The sequence below is a fragment of the Rhipicephalus sanguineus genome, chromosome 6 (genome assembly GCF_013339695.2).
Source record: "Rhipicephalus sanguineus isolate Rsan-2018 chromosome 6, BIME_Rsan_1.4, whole genome shotgun sequence".
In the NCBI taxonomy this organism is placed as follows: domain Eukaryota; kingdom Metazoa; phylum Arthropoda; class Arachnida; order Ixodida; family Ixodidae; genus Rhipicephalus; species Rhipicephalus sanguineus.
The window spans coordinates 81224366-81241745 of record NC_051181.1 but is presented as its reverse complement, the minus strand read 5'-3'; the positions used below and the strand labels follow the sequence as shown (position 1 = coordinate 81241745).

Below are 17380 nucleotides of genomic sequence, written 5' to 3'. Positions count from 1 at the left end.
TCTCTAAATACCTCAAAGACAAAATTCATGTCTATCACTCGCAAAACATCTAGCGTATCATTTCAATACTTTGTCAATTCTGTGCCGTTATGCAAGGTTTATGAAATCAGTGATCTTGGTGTTGTTGTTGACAGCGCGTTAAACTTTTCTTCTCACGTTAAGCGTGCTGCTATGCGGGGCCTTCGTTCTCTCGGATGGGTTTGTAGAATATCTCGAGAATTCAGGTCTCCCATGGCCCTACACAAATTGTACACGGCAATATGTCTTCCGCAACTTGAGTATGCGTCCGTGATATGGAATGGCATTGCTCAATCCAGCGGTAACACCATTGAACGAGTCCAGAAAAAATTCCTCAGCATATATAACCATCGCTTTGCTAAAAATGACTCTGGATCTCGTTCAAGTACTGCTGAATCATTATCACTGCCATCACTTCACTGCCGACGAAATCGTTCTCATCTCTTATTTCTCTGCAAGCTAGTCCACGGTATCATATCCTACCCTGTACTTCTCAATTGTGTTAATTTTCGAATTCCGCGTAAGTTAACCAGAGAGAACAGACCGTTTCATGTACCCGCCTGCTTCTTCCAACACTCTACCGTTCAGAGAATACAAAGTCTTTATAATATTAATTTTCTTGATCTTGACGTTTTTCATAGTCCACACTCATTGTTTTTATCCGAGCTTTGCACTGTTTTCATATAGTATGGCACAATGTACAAAGTCTTCCCTTCTCCGTCTTTCCGCATAGTTGTATATGTGCAATTTATTTCCCTTCAATATTTCTCATATTGTATTATTTTACTCCTCCCCTTTTGTGTTCATTTCTCTTTGTCTACGTGTTTTTGCTCTTTTTATTTCTGAAGACTGTGTATTGTATTGTTTATTTTTATTGATTTTTTTTTTGTGTGCGCCTGCACAAAGACCTCACGGTTGTTCCTGGGCACGTTAAATAAATGATTGATTGATTATATTATTATTATTATTATTATTATTATTATTATTATTATTATTATTATTATTATTATTATTATTATATTATTATTATTATTATTATTATTATTATTATTATTATTATTATTCCCTACTGCAACGTTCCGTATGCCATTCCAATAATTCCATATGTTTTCATACGGAGTCCACATGTTTTCCGTATATTTTCCATATGTCTTCCATATATTTCCGCATGATTCTTACGAAAACATACGGAATTATTGGAATGGCATACGGAACGTTTCAGTAGGGTTATTGTTATTATTACTTACTGAGCGTACGCGTACCGCGTTGCGTTCTGCAGCCACATTTTAGCGGCATTGTCCAGACACGGCCGCTACACCTGTTTTTTTTTTTTTTTTTATGTAGCGGCCGTGGTCCAGCGCTGGCAGATTCTGGTGCATTGACCTTCAGCTATCCCTGCAAGTGTTTCTCAATTCTAGACCGACGCTAAGGATGAGGAAACGACGGAAAAGCTTAAGTTGGCGTCGGTGCCTTCGAAGCGACAATGGTCGATCAGCGGCGGTGGCTATGATCAACAAAAGGACTTCTTTCAACCAACGGTTCTCCAATGCCGCCGGTCAGCTCAAGCGAGCGGCGCCGGTCGGATTATAGGTCGTTGTGCGCTGCTGCCTCGATCCCATTCATCGGTCGTTCGGCTTGCGTTAGAGGAGTCTTTCTCTGCCGAATAAAAGCCTGCGCTGTGATGGATTACAAAGCTGATTCCCTGTCATTGTCTCAATACTCGTCTGCGCTCAGACGTCTTCAGTATGCCATATATTTTTTTGCCGACGACCTGAGGTGAACGGTAATTTACTTGAACGAACATTCTTTTTTATGACGCAACAGCACATTACCACTTCCCTTCTGTTCTTGCATGGTTCTGCTCTGTGCTGCCCATCGTATGCGTGCCCCTATTCTTACGCCGTGATCAGTCAGACCGTGATAGCCACCCTTTATCAATATCAGATTTCGTAATGGTGTCGGTGACATTTGCTATATCTCTTCTTGGTGGGGTCTGAAAGCCCTGCTAACCCTCCCCCCTTCCCCCCTCCCATGATCGGTGTGCATGTACACGCTCAATACTTACGCTTCATTCGATTTGCAGGGACAAAACAAGGGCAACCGAACTTTGCCCCAACTTGCAAAAGTCTAAGTTGCATAGAAAAGCTTACAGTTTGCTTGTCTATAAAAATTCACCGACGATTACGATACTGCCTAATGCGAATTTTAAGTGCAGCTTCGTGTTGGGGCACCGTCAACCGCGTTTGAAGTTTTGGTTATCCACAGTTGTAGCAAGCAAAGCAACATTCGTTACAAATTGGCACAGAAACTGCCAGCACTCGAGTGCTACGCACACCACTCTGTGCACTGCAGGCGTCGCGAACCAAGCTAAACGACGACAGCCTCCGTTACGACAAGCGAAGCCAGCAACGCGCACGTGCCAGCCCTGCATGCGCATGAGCTCCGACCTTTTTAACTTCCTTGGCTGCGACCGAGGAGCCAGCGCGCGTGACGGAGGAAGAAAGTGAGGTTAGAGGCTAGTGGTTCGTGATATCGCCAGACTCCGCGTTCGCTCTCTTTCGTCCTCGTTCGCTCTACCGGTTACGCCGCCGACGCCAACGGCGATGCCACTCAACGCAGGAACTACAACCCCCTCCCCTCGCCTGACTACGCCACTGGCGGGTTAGGAATTCAATTTTCTGTAAGCCGGAATTTTTATGAAATCTGCAATTCCTGCTATCAACCTTACGCGTTGTTCAGCCGATCGTTTTTAGTCCGCCAAAACGAAATATTTAAATCTAGCACCCATAGAAAGTGTACTGCTTCCCAACTCTTTTTTTTTTTTTGCATAGTCGGTAGAATGCATTCGTATGCTTCAGTTCAGTTCCCATTGGGCAAGCATGGGCGTGTGGCCTAGCCAATAAAGGAAAAAAAAGAAAGGCGTGTGGCCTAGTGGTCAAGGCACTCGCTTTCGGACCGGAGGCGGGGGGGGGGGGGGGGAGGGAGCCGAGTTCAGTCCCCAGCCTCGAACATAAGATTTATTTAGTTTTATTTATTATTCCTCTGGTGTGCGCTAGCTGTGTGTGAGGAACGTTTTCTTTGCGTGAGGAATGATTTTCGGAACACCAGCTTCACAGGTCAGTGAGTACAAGGTTCGCTTGAATAGTCAACAAAATTGAAAAATTCTTGTTTACGGATAGCGCAGCCGCGAGTAGCGCTTTTGGGCAAGGCTGTTTTATAAGAAAGGAAAGGTTGAACGCCTTGGCAAGCATTTGTAATAGTTTGCATACACACAATACATTTTTTACCTTTTCGTTTAGCGAGATATACACAGAGAAAAATTACAGCATATCCACGGGTGAATGATGAAGAACTTGGGCGAAGCTCCTGAAGCAATAATGGTTACACCGTGAAATGTTCAGTGGTTTCGCCAAGCAGTAATCAAAGCGATACGGCGCTTTGATTACTGCACGCCGTCTAGCGTGCAGAGTGCCGCTGCTTTTTTTTTCTTTCTTGTTTCCTTTCCTTTCTTTTTTCTTTTTTTCCTTTTTTTCGTTTTTTTTGCACACATATTGCACACATCTCTATGGGACAGCGCCATCTAGTATATCGTCACCCAACTGCAGTTTGCATGTATCTCTATGGGACAGCACCATCTACTGAATGATACGGGAGACGCGACGGCGGAGACACACCGCATGGAGCGACGACCGACCAGGTGATGCTGTAAGGAGCTTCGCCCCTAAAAGAATCGCAAGGAACGTCGAAGCGTGTTTCCGTTCCCTAAAAGGCGCACAGTGCAACTTCCAGCCCCCGTCACATGCGGGAGAGTCATGTGAGCTGAGAAGAAACGTAACTTGTGAAGCCGTATCACCGCCAAAATTCGAATGGAAAGGAAACGTTCTGCCTGGCTTTGCGCATGCATTGCTATTTTGCCATTGTCAGTGGTTGGCCCGTGTAAATGAAGGGCCAGTATTGTATACCCCGTGCCGTTCATCGGTTTTAGCTATTTTGCCAGTATCACTAGTGCCAGAACCAGAGTGGAGAGAAACGTGCTGCTCCACGAATTACGTCGTACGTTACGTTTCTGATCATGTCACGTGACTGTGCTGCATGGTACGCCGACCGAGAATTCGCTGCTGCGTTCGTCAGGCTACGGAAGCGGCTACGTCGAGGCAGCGCTTAAGGTTAGCTCGTATATGTAAGGTGCTTTTTATGACGAACAGCGAAATGAGCCAGTTAAATGCTCAACGAAATGCAAATGGCCTCGGCGGTGCCCAGCTTTCGTCCAGCTCTACTCACGTGAAACAATACAGGCCGCAGAACAAGCGCACTGCGTGTGTTTTTGTTCTTCTTCTGCATCCTTGTGCTTTTTCTCCGCACTACAAAATTTTATGCCAACAAGGCCAATCTTCTAGGCCGAGGCGAAAAAAAAAGGTCCGATTTTACTACCATAGCTAACACAGCAATGGCATATAACAGTCCTACTGATCTCCGCTGCAACACGAAAGCCTTTCTGAGGGGTGGCTTCGCTAATTTAGGTGTTGTGTACGGGCCGGTATAGCGTGGCAATATCATAAGTAACTGCTCCGAGTGTTTCTTTCCCTGTTGGTGAGTCAGTCTTCCGCTACATCTACAGGGTACGTCCAAAAACTATTGTCAATAAGCCGATTAAAAACGATCTATCGATACAATCAGTACAACACAAAGGTTTCAAAATAGTCTCCTCCTACAGCGATACATCGCTTCCAGTAAGATTTCCAGGCATCGAAGGCGTCACGGCAGGTCTTCTCCGGAATGTCCTCTAAAGCTTTTCACTTCGTCCTTTTAAACCTCTTTCCCGTTGTCAACTGTCCCGAAATGATGTCATCTGATGGGAGTTATCAAGCGCGGAAACAAAAGGAAGTCTGGAGGAGCCATGTCAGGTCTGTAGGGCAGCTGGGGAACCCTTGGCAAACTTGAATCGACAAGAAGCGGGTCAAGACGAATGCGGTGTGCACTGTGATGGTCATTGACAGCCGTCCAGGGAGGGCTTCATATCTGACCTTTTTACGACCTTCCAAAAAGGCCGTGTGCCACCGGTACACTTGACGTTATGACTAACAATTGTCACCAAAGGTCTTTTTCGTAAGAAAAGTTTACGCATCGGACTTGTCGAGTTTCACACAACGCTTAATGACAGTCCTTTGCTCCAACGAGCGTTGCATTGTGGTTTGCACAGGAAATGAAAACGAGTTTCAAGCAGAAGTCTCTCCTTACTCTCCAGATGGCAGCATACGACAGTGCGATCGCATGTGCGTAAGCCAACATCCCCCTCCACGAATATCAAGTGGTCCTGGCCTGTTGTGAGGTATAGACGCTTTACAATTTAATCACTGACATTAATTTTCAGGGCAAACCCTGTATATTAGTTTAGCGCGGCGTAAATATTCAAGTAGATGGCGTAACAACCATTTGACCACTATTTTCAGTTCGTCGAGGAACTTTACCTGTTGCAGAGACGCGCTCGGAAATCCCGCTTCTTGGATGCCGCTTAGCAGAACCTTCCTTTCTGCATTGAAACCCCGGCACGACCAAGTGAAGTGTTCAATGGCACCAGTTTCCTCATACTCTGCTTAGTGCAGAGTTACCTCGTCCAGTTTTGTATGTCGAAGCTGGGCTGTATGTTGGAGCTTTTTTTATTCTCTACGTTAGAGGCCCTTCTAAGTCCCTTCACTTCACTCGTGGCTTCTATATAATCATCCACTACCCACTTTGCGCCAGACGACCACGCTTTAAGCATGTACGATACTCACAGACTGAAACGCGACATCGTTTTCACAGCAGAGCTGCTGTGGTCGAGGTTTGGCGTGTGTCTTATATAGAAAATTCTCATCATCATGGAGCGCCACGTACTATCTTCGACCCCTTCTTATTATTCATCTTCTGCTTCGCTGCCAGAACATGCGCGCCGATTCGTCCGACGCGGGATGGAATAAGTCTGATGGCCGACAGAACGACTAGAGAGAGAGAGAGAAAGAAGAGATAAAAAGAAAAAGAGAGAGAGATATTCCTGGCACAAAAAAAAAAATTGGCAAGGTGGCATTTGAATCCGCGTACCCACGAGCCGAAGGCGAGTGTTCTAAGCCCTCGGCTATCCAGACGTTTTTTTTTTAAATTTATTACCGCTTTTATTAACACGCCACGCACAAGCATCAATAGCGGACACTTCCTACAATAACAAACAGAACTGCAGCAATGTCAAGACAGTCGACAAACCTATGAGCAGCTACATTCTTAAAGTCCTTTAGGTAAGCCAGGGGCTCAACCCTGGAAAGCCAGTCAGGAACAAAGTCTTGTTGTTTGAGTACATCAATGTACTGAACACTGCTGTCGCGAAAAAGCACGCGTGCAGGTCTCCTGTCAGGGTCGCAGTGGAAATCGACCGTTCTAGCCCGCCATAGCCAATGGAGGCCGAGAAGCATTACTAGGCCAAAAGGCAGCCCATCCTCATTTTCTATTGGTAAAAACCCGATTCCAAGTGAATGCAAGGCAAGTTGTTCTTTTAGCGTTGTCTGTAAAATATCGCAGAAGTATACCCCTTTTCAACCGTGCATAAATATATAGTCTATTGTCCCTGGCTTTCTGCAGATAAAACAATCTGAACCCTACGGCATATAAGATCCTCGATCTCTTAAAAAAAGTCCGAGCCGGCATACTCGACTGTCCAGATAGGGTAGCAGAGCATAGCATAGCGCTTATTGTAGTATAGCATAGCAAGGTGGTGTTAAAGGAAAGTGAGGGTAAGAAGGACAGATGTAAGGGTGAGGAGGAGGGAAAGGCGAAGGGGAGAGCGAGTAAGGAGAGAGGAAGAAAGAAAAATATACAAATAGAGAAATGGAAAGAGAGGGAAGGAAGAGAAAATGATCGCAGGCGAGAGAACGACTACAGAGAGAGAGAGAAATAAACACAGATAAACAAATAGACAAAGAGAAAGAGATTGAAAGAAACAGACACAAAAAATGATACAAAGAAAATACAAAAAAAAGAGAGAGCAAACATAACCATGTACAGTAAAGTACAGCGAGGGGTGGGAAAGAGAGAGGCGAGAGAGTGACAGCCAAGCCTAGCCAAACCAAGCCAGCACCGCCAGGTGCCCACCAGCTCTGCTTTAACCCAGCCTTGCGCGACTTAGTGCCCGCTGCGCTAATTTTCTTTCTTTTTTGTATAACGAAAGCTATCAGTTTTGCTAGGGATAACCGCGTCATGCGGATGCAAATGTGGCCGCTAAAGGTAATGTAAGGCGTCATTTAAGTGTTCGAGTGAATATTGCGCCCGTATGACACAAACCGTAGTTGCTGGAAACGATAGTACGCGCCTTATAGCAAGCCCTAAAATTTCGCGTTTCAGTCTGTGAGTACTGCACGCTTAATTGGCGAATCTCTTAATTTTGTATAGTAAAGGTCTGAGCGGAAAAAGAGCAGGAACGGAAAGGAAATGACGGGCGATAGACGCTCAACTTACAAATGTTGTAAGTTGTAAGTAAAGTTTAAGTTGTAAGTTAAGAGTCTGTCGCCTGTCATTAGCTCAACTTATAACTGTTCTAAGTTTTAAGTAATTTTTAAGTTGTAACTTACAAATTTTTTAAGGTGCAAGTAAGTTTTAAGTTGTAACTTACAAATGTTGTAAGTTGTAAGTAAGTTTTCAGTTGCCAGCTGAGAGTCTGTCGCCTGTCAATATCTTTCCGCTCCTGCTGTTTTTCCGCTCATAAATTTACGATATATTACACCAACTGTCCGAGCACATCACCACCTTGAACATCTTATTTCGTGTATCATGGGCTCAAACTTTGTCAGCGCTTTCATAGCAAGCAGACGCGAAGGCTATCACATGTGCACCGACTGTGAGTCTTCAGAAAAAGTCCGAGGACTCCTTTCCCGCTCGCCTTGTGTAGCCGCCTGTGTATGTTCTTCGTTTTATTCTCGCTCTCTTCGCCGCCAGCACGCACCGCCACTCCCGATGCTGCAAAGGGCTCTCAAAACAAAGTTGCCCGCCTATTGCTGACCCAAGGGGGAAATGGAGCGCGTTCCTGAACGAAGCGCCCTGTAGCTGCAAGAGAACTGCCTGCCTATGCAACCTTTATTGGCCAGCAGGGCGCCGTCATCCAATCGCGGTGGCGTCGTCCTTCGCTTCGCTGTCGAGGGGCTACGGGCGCGAAGAGTGCGAAATTGTATAGAACGAGCGCCAGCTGGCGTCGGGCCACTGGCAAGAGTCAGTCGACAGGCACCAGTGGCCTAAACGCGGAAAGAAACGCATAGCGAAACAAAACGAACGCTTCTTGCCACGATGCGTTAGAGCCGTCGTGCAGCGTGTCGTGTCGGTCTGAAGGGAGGAAACTTTTCGGACAGAGGAATTTAATTGAGGCGCGATAGGGCGGATGCGACTGCTCCGCTTCGGTTGTCCTCGGGAGAAAACACAGATTAATTCTGAGTATATCTTATTTATTTTGTGTATGTGCGCGTGTACTGGACCGAAATTTGTTGCGGTAGTTGCGGCGTCTGCAACCGTTTGTGTACGGTTGTTCCCGGTCTGTGATTTATTGAAGTGCGCTTGTGTACCTCTTGTTACTTTTTTTCAGGCCTTCCATTCGATGAGCGCAGGAAAGGGATCTTATTGCTCACTCTGCTATGTTCAGTTAAAGTGTCTTTCTAGGTTGCGTTCGGTCCGATACACCAAGTACGCCAGCCCTCAAAACACCGCACAAAGAAAAACTCTTCAATGTTCAGACGGCCGTAGATATATGGCCCAGTTTTCTGGTATGACGAAAGTGTTTGTTTATTTATTTATTTATTTATTTATTTATTATTTATTTATTTATTTATTTATTTATTTATTTATTATACCTATGATGGCCCGATTGGGGTAATAAATAAGAAGTGGGTTTTAATTACAGCGGAAGAATGATTCAAGAGCAGCCTTCAATGAATATGGATTGGAGTAATGCACAACCGTTGCAGGTAGATGGTTCCATTTGCATGCGGACGTCACAAAATTCGTGCCTGGATTGATGTATGCCTTTGCAAGCCCACGTCAAATCAAGAGCCACCGAAGTGTAAGTTCAAGAGTTCATCGCTTTAAGCCTAGCCTCGCTTTACGCCTAGCCTCGCTTTAAGCCTAGCCTCGCTTTAACGAATTAGCCAAGCCATCGTCAGCTTAGGTTGCGTGTCTCGATTAGGTTCGCCAACAATACCCCTGGCGTAGCGCATCGAAGCCGTGATAAGGAGTTACACAGTGCCGCACACGTAAACACACACAGAGCCCTGGTTTTCAAAAAGATATTTAGTTTTAAGATCAGCGTACCAGGTGCGTCACTGAACACGTTCTCCATGAAAGAAAACCACAAAAGCGCGGCAACAGGTGGCTCGCTCTATAAATTCATGACATGCGTTTAAGTTCGTACACTAATTCCGTAAATATGTTTTATCAGTGCAATAACCATAGCCAAAAAAAGACAGAAACTTTTTGCTCATCCTGTTGACCACAATATTGTGCCGATAGTTTAAAAATACAGATAGTTCAAAAATACCGCTTCAGAAATACAGAAACCCAGCCGACATGTTTGCGCTGCAAAAAATAAATAAATAAATAATAATAATAATAATAATAATAATAATAATAATAATAATAATAATAATAATAATAATAATAATAATAATAATAACGGATAAATAAATAAATAAAACAAGATAGAGAAAGAGATAATGAGTGCTCTTATTTAGGAAATTGCGCCCTTAACAGCAGCCTTTTCAAATACGCGCATGCGCGCATTTCAGCCAGTCATGCTGCTTCCCAGAGTAATGTAATGTCGGCGCACGCCTCCAAGTGCGCAAAGAAGAAACGTAGAATGTATGTACATGCGCGATAACATAATCTGAAACGCGATGCATCTTGTAACCCCAGCCGTATGAATCAGGTACCGAAACCCTTCAACAAGCATTCTTTTTATGTTTGACAAGTCTCTGGCGTACGTAAACGAAGGTTGCAGTCAGAAACTGCCCCTCAGTTCCTGTTTCGTATACTTATGCAGGTTTTCCATTACTTTCTATAGGAGTTTTTTTTTGTGCACTGTTCAGTCTTTTTAAAAAAAAAAACTCTTATTTTGAATGTGAGGCATAATTTGTTCGAACTAAATTTACTGACAAAATATTGACTCGTAGAGAAGGCGTACGCCTTGACATATTTCGAAGCACAACACAAGTTTGCCATATTTTAGACTCATCAGGTTGTAATGACTTTATATGAACAATGATCCCAGTTTCACTTCATTAAACCTGCTTACAAGCATTGCACAGCTTAAGCAATTTAAATAATGGCTTACCGATCATTCGTTTCTATCTTCTTTCGCTACCAGCTGTTATCTGGCTCGCGGTTAATTAGGATGAACAGCTGCACAGAAAAGCTATCCTCGATATTCTCCTAATGCCTCTCAACGAAGCGCTGGCTCTGGCGCTCTTTAAAGCTCTTCGCCCTCTCTAAAACCGCGCTCCCTTCATATTTCTCCGCAAAGTAAACCCACAGTAGTATAGAACATATAGTTGTAACTAGTTCAAAGAGTATTTGGATCATCATCTCCGTAATATGTTATGATTTTTGTCGCCCAAGGTACACGAATACATAAAAATACATGGTAGCGTCCTTTCTACTGCTATTACCAGCAATTAATAAATACAGCACACCTAAATTATAAATGAGATAATTAAGGCCTGCATGCTTAGTTCCTCGAGAAATACAATACCGAAAAAAAAAATCATTTCTATTTACGCGTGTGTTTAAAGCAGCAAAAGAATATCTGAAATCGACAGCGCTATTTCTGGCACCCAATATAGTTCAGAGCTCTGTTGTTGTTGTTGAGTAGAACGAAAACATTATAAATGTAGAACACACCACATAGCGATGCAACCACTTATTATAAATTTAGTGTTCTGTCGTTCTTACGGAGCATTAGATATGAGCAAGACAATCAGCATTGACTTTTTTTTTTTAACATTCGTCGTACGCCTTCTCGTGTCGCCGCTAATCGCATGCATTGAGACAAGAAATGTAAACTTCAGTGGTGCAGAAAAATTCACAAACGAAACTCGAGGCATTGTAGATCTATCGGCTGAGTACTATAAGACTCGTATGTGCATGCTTGAATGAATGATTCAACGAACCCTAATGCGTGTACAAAAAACAAAAATAACCAAAATACCAACAAAAAAAGCGAAAGGAATGCTTAATCGTATACAAAGCTAAAGATCAAGGTCCGTCCGTGGTCAAATGTAGGGAATGCGGAACCAAACTTTAATTAGCCGTGCTCTCCACCAGTTCCGGGGTGGCCGAGCGGGATCGAACGAGACGCAGAACTGACAGAGGAGTGGTAGCCCTGCAGTGTTCCACCGGAAACGCAGATCCCTACTGATAGCACAGGAGAGGAAGACTCGAGACTTATTCAATTACGTCCTGAGCCTTCACAGTGGCCAGTGAGCCTTTTATTCGAGGTTATCCTTGGAAGGAGAGCCGCTTTTCAAGCCGACTCCTTGGAGCGCCGTCCCCAAAGCTTTCTTTGCGGAGCAAGGTCGCTTGAAAGTTAATGGGATAGAAACGAGAAAACCTCGACGGTACAAGAAAAAGAAGTAGAAATGTTTTGCCCTGCTTAGTTGAAAGAAAGAGGAAAGTAGCGGAATATGAAAAAAAAAAGGGGCCGTACAAGATTTCGGGGATCTGGAATAGATCTTAGCCGCGGACAAAGCGGCCGCGAGCGTGCACGGGCTTTTCAATTCCAAAGTTCTTTGTTAATTAGCTGTGGCACTCATAAATGATTTACGCTAACAGAGGTCGCGGTGAGCAATTTCAGTAGACGCAGTGATTGCACTGAGGATAGAGATGATCGCCGCCGTCTGGCAAAAAGTGCATTTTGTTGCATGACTGCTTTTCCACATCGGTAGGCTCGGGCCTGATTAGGAACGTCGGTGAAATTTGTAAATTTACGAAAGAGCAAAATGCATAAAACACTGGGCACCCGTTTGCTATGCAGGAAAGCCTTTAGCATGCTTCGTTAAGTGGTTACTTGTCGCCCTAGGTTGGCACTGCGTTACCATGTGTTACGCATGGCGTGCTCCTTACCACAACGTCCTACCAATATCCAGAATCTGGCCAATACTTCGAGCACCACCTTTTGAAGCGCCAATGGGAAACTTTGAGAAGCCGCTGCTGTTGTCGCAGACGTCGTCGTCATAGACACAGCGCCCATTATCAGCGATTGAGCGTCCCAAATTGAAGTCTAGTAGAATCTCCGTATCGTGGAATCGTATTGGCAGGCGCGCTTCTTTTCCTATCTTCATGTAACCGACACGTGCAACCACTGCATCGCGCGCCGCGTCGGAATGTCGAACATTCCCGATTATTTTAGATTGTTTTGATAAGATTGAACGCGCAACAACGCGAACAGTAGAGTTTATTCTGGAACTAACACGGCCACCGACGATAAGGTTGGAATCGTCGATGCCACATATACAAATGCCGACGCGCCTTACCGCTGATTAGATTACGGACGGCCGACGACTGTGTACAGCGCTATCATGTATTTCCCACTATCAGTGTACAGCGTGTATTTTTTGTACTTTCACTTTTCGTTTCCTGGGTGCAAGTTGGCCCAATAAAGAGAGTTTCGTCTTTAACATCCCGAGTGCTGCCTTCTTCAGTGTGACGACCGTGCGATGCTGCTTGTATGTGATGGCGTTAAACTCGCAGCGATACCACAGTGCCGCAGCGCACAGCTTCGCTGGTAGCCAACCTTCACAGAGTAGAATAGCTCTGAATCTTTTTTTCTCCGCGTTCCCTTTCCGAGTGCAGGGAAGCCGAGTCAGCTCAGTTTTGGTTAATCTCCCCGCCTCACAGCTAGCCTTGTTTCCTGTCTCGCCCAACCCCGTGTCATCGCTGCAATGCTCCATCTCTGGGCGGGAGAGAGTTGACGAAGGAAATTGGGATACATATGCGGAACACATTAGGCTTCTGCCAGAGGTAAATTATATATAACGCACTATTATTCTAACACATAATGACACGATTGCTCCAAAGTGCAATCTACAGGGTCTCCGCCGACAAACTATCTGCCACTGGCGCGCTGCCTTCGCCGTCTCTGAGACGCTCTCTTTTCCCCTGTGCTTCCCAAGAATCCCTTTCTATTGATGCCATTATTAATGGCACCTTTAGAAAAGGCGACCGCGTACGAATGAAAAGGGACTCGTCAGACATGTCGATTAGTTAGGCCTCATACATGCCTTACCCGACTCCGCAATTAAGAAAGACCTTACTTCGGAACGCACAATATAAATACGTTAGGCCGGCGAGGCATCAGTGTAAGGGAACTGCCGACCCGGTGGAGCGTATAGTGTGATTTGCGCGTAGAGTCGCATTAATTGCCTCCCCTTCATTAGTCTAGTAGGAGGTAGACCCATAAACCGAAAGAAAGCGTGCATGATAAATTGTTAAGTTAATCCTCGCACGCAATTCCGTGTTCGTAACTAGCGTTACTCTCGGTATCATCGGAATAATTACTCGCACGGAGTTAACGCGTCTGAAGTGCTGGCGATCGTATATTAGAGCACTCCGGAAAAGTTTACCTTCAAAGGCGCTCAATTATAGCTGGATTTGTCGTGTAATGTAGGCGCTTCATTCGGAATAGGATAGGCGCAAATTACATTTGGAGGTGGGAGACAAGAGAACAACAGTGACGATCGACTGCACGAACAAGCACTAAACGCGCACCAATGAGGCGGTGGTATACGGAATGTCATTAGCCCTACATTACGTGCCGTAACAACAAATGCGTTCTTAAATAAAATAGCGAAAAGCGGCAATATACTTCGATGAAAACGGCAATTACAGACACGAGTCTTTCCGTTCAAGTCTTTCCGTTCCAAGAACTTCGAACAAGGCACAGCTATTGAGGGCAGCATTGTCTCGAATAACAGCCCGAATAGCGTCGGCAATTCGCTCGCGATGAGCCGTTAGGTACAAATTATAATGACATACGTTAACTTAAACTAAACACTCCTTAGATGGCGGCAAAGTGCCATTACATTAACGCAATCGCACTACGTCGCCGTTAAGTTAAGCTTCGGCGGTGTCGTCCTCATGCACGCCGCTTTAGACTTCGGAACATGGCAACTTGACGCGCCCAATGGGCTCCACGCCAGCCGTGTGTTGCCGTCTTCCCGTGTTCCCGTTTTTATTCGGAATAATGAAGGAGGATTCCGGTGGAAGGGCTTTGTCTGCCGCTGCTGCTAAACAAACTTCGATCAGATGATCAATACCGCCGATGCCAGCATCCTGCAGCGCTGTAATTTCGCATTCTGAGTGTCCTAAGTGCACTTACTTTTTTTGTCATTCAGGCATGAAGACGATTTGGGCACCTGTGATGCTCTGCGGTTCTTGCAGACGCTTCCATGTGTATGTCTAGCTTACTAAGCGTCTTCTCGCAGCAAGCGTGGCTTTTATTGCGATAGCAATTATATGGACAGTCTCGGCTGGTTTTTGTCCGTCCCCGTCGCCGCCTCCGTCATGCACCGTATATGTATAAATATGTATATATATATAACAGCCCCAAAGAAAAATAACTCAGAAAAAAAGCTTCCGAAGCGCGAAATCGAACCAGGGACTTCTCGCTCCGCAGCGCGTGGCGCTAGCCACTACGCCACGAAACGCCGATCGTCCAGGTAGCTAACGGCGAGCATTATATACACATCCTTTACCGCTGGCCGGACTCAGAGACGGCGGGCGCTTATAAGCGTTTATTCATTACCAGTGAGATGGCGCGAGGAGTGCGCTAGGCGCTGGGCTTTAAAGGTCGCCGCCCCGCTCCTGCGAACGCCGTTGCTGTTCCCCCTACAGAACGTGGTCGCCTTCGTGCGCTTATCTCGAGGAAAGAAGGGGGCAGGCGGGGGGGGGGGGGGGTGAGGTGTTGTTCGAGGGGGTGATTGTATGCCTTGTGCTTTCCCCGCGATGTCCGCGCTGAAGTTACAGAGCGTACAAAGGTCAATTCACTCGCTGCAGCGGCCGCGTTTGCGAAAGGAGGGCGCTGTTCAAACAGAAATAAGTAACAACTGTGACATTTAGTTCGCGCTCATCCTGTGTATACCTGTTCGTTCGTTTAGGGCGTCCTGCTCTATGTTTCAGCAGTGCGCTTCAAGTATCCAGCTATGACGCATGAGAGTTCGCGCTCGTCTTGTGTGCGTTCTTTTCGGGCGTCCTTTGGGCTCGAGCGACGCGCTGGAAATTTCGAGCTGCTTTTCGTTCTTCGCGTTAGATTCCAATTTGTTGCTATCGCATTCATTGCTTCGCCGTTGCGGCGAAACTGTGACTTTTTTTTGGTATCGTGAAAGAGCAGTTTACTAATATCAGAAAAATCGTTTTGCTCTTTAGTGTCCCTTTAAAGCAACAGCGTTACGAATTGAGCAAATTGGCAATACTAACAACAGGAAAGCCAGAATTAGCGCTAAAGGACGAACGTAGGATACATGGGACTGGTTATCTTCATCGTTTCAAATAAGTGAGAGAAGATGGCTCAAGCGCTAACTAACTATCAAAAGAACAAGCTTCGAAACCGTAATACAATTTCTCTCTGTGGTGTTGAATATTTCTTTCTGTACAAGCGTATGTGAGCTCTACAAATGGCACACATTTACCAACCGCTGGATAATGAACGTTAGTACGTTCTGCAGGGCACAATAATGTAATATAATCTCCTTCCTGCAAAGCTGAACGACTTCACAGAGGCAAACTTTTCTCGCGAATCAAACAGCGGAGCGAGCTGTAATAACGTAAAAGAAAATTCGTCCTAAGTCCTCGCAGCGAGATTTGAGCAGCTTGAAAGGTAACATCGGCTCCCTCTGCTTCAGCTCAATCTGTCTGGAGCGCCTTTGTGAGGCGGCGCTCGGAGACTGCTATCATTTTGTCTGTGCCGGTGTCCCTTCAACTTTGACGCCGTTACGAAGAAATTTTTGAAGGTCAGGAACAGTGTGAACGAAAATAACGATGTTGTCGTTGGGTGTAGAAGCAAGACGGAAGTGGACCTAAAAGGACCAAGCCGACGACGCGGCACGGAGTTAAGTTTCAGCATCGAAAAAAAAAACAGCCACATGCGTGAAATGTCGAACGGAGAGGAAGAGACGATTAGACGCTTCCTGTACACTTCTCGCCCGAAGATGCGCCACCGCACCGGAAGGTAATAATAATAATAGTATTAGAAATAGTTGTTTGGACGTCGCCATTGCTGTGGCAACGGGATTTCACTCTTCCTATGCGACCCTCCGCACCGCCCTTTCTACGATTCTGGAAAAATAAACTAGGGCTACGTGTCTGCCTCATTTTTTCTATTTATAAACTATACCATTAAAAAAACGGCGCGATTGAAAAAAAAAAGCAGAAAAGACCATTACCACACGAAAACAAGCGCCGTGTTCGGAGCTTGTGTTCGTATTATGAAGGCATTTTCATTCTTTTTTTTTTGTTTTTAAAGCGCCGTTTTCTTAACACATTCGTACCAACTCACCCAACTGTCAGTCCGAATGATTTATGAACTTCAACTATTACATGTACGGGTGACACTCCACATTAGGCAGCCAGTTCACAGGAAAGAATTTTATTCGGTCGGGAGGGCCGAAAGGAAGGCGAGGGCCAGCGGTGCCTTGGAATAGGGGCCCGACCACACAGCGTTGCCTCGTTTTCGAGGCAACGAAGTCTTCGCAAATAAAGTTTTGTTCTTCTTCTTCCGTATCGGGTTCCACTTTAACGCAGCATACAACGCAATTGCTTTAGTTTTGCCTCGGCAAAACAAATCATGCTACGTTTAAAATAAAGCAGTAATATTTACAATATATTAGGCGTACCGTCAGGTATTAGTGTATGTGGAGCACACCACTTGGTCTTTTTGTGGTGATCAGCAATTTCTCGGGAAGCGAATGAGTTTTTTTTTTTTGCATGTTTTGGCCCTTTGCGAGGTCTGCAGTGGATAGTTGGAGGTTGGATAGCATTGATGCAAGAGGCCTTGCCGAACATTAAGAACAACACTGTAGCCGATCGATTATGGCACTTTGAGATTCAAGGGTTCTCTACACGTGATTCGGTAACAAACTTGTTAGTTGACAGCTCTTTGTTTTCGTTGCGCTTAGAAAGACCGAGTGCGTCCTAAGAATTCGCACTGCTTAGAAAAAAAAACACTCCCATTTGAGCGTGCACAATTTTTCTTTAATAATGCGAACAGGTTTCTAAAATCTTTCAATCAATCGACTAAATTTAAAATCTTTGGTGGTTTTATTCGAAATTTTGTTTGCCTGCCCGGTTTGGCCATTGGGAGAAGCCT

At 45.2% G+C, this 17380-nt stretch overlaps 1 protein-coding gene across 1 annotated transcript in view; it reads right to left on the bottom strand.

Moving 5' to 3' along the window:
• The window catches only part of LOC125758861 (uncharacterized), a 173424-nt gene that overhangs the window by 25345 nt on the left and 130699 nt on the right, over positions 1 to 17380 (bottom strand). The window lies entirely within an intron of this gene.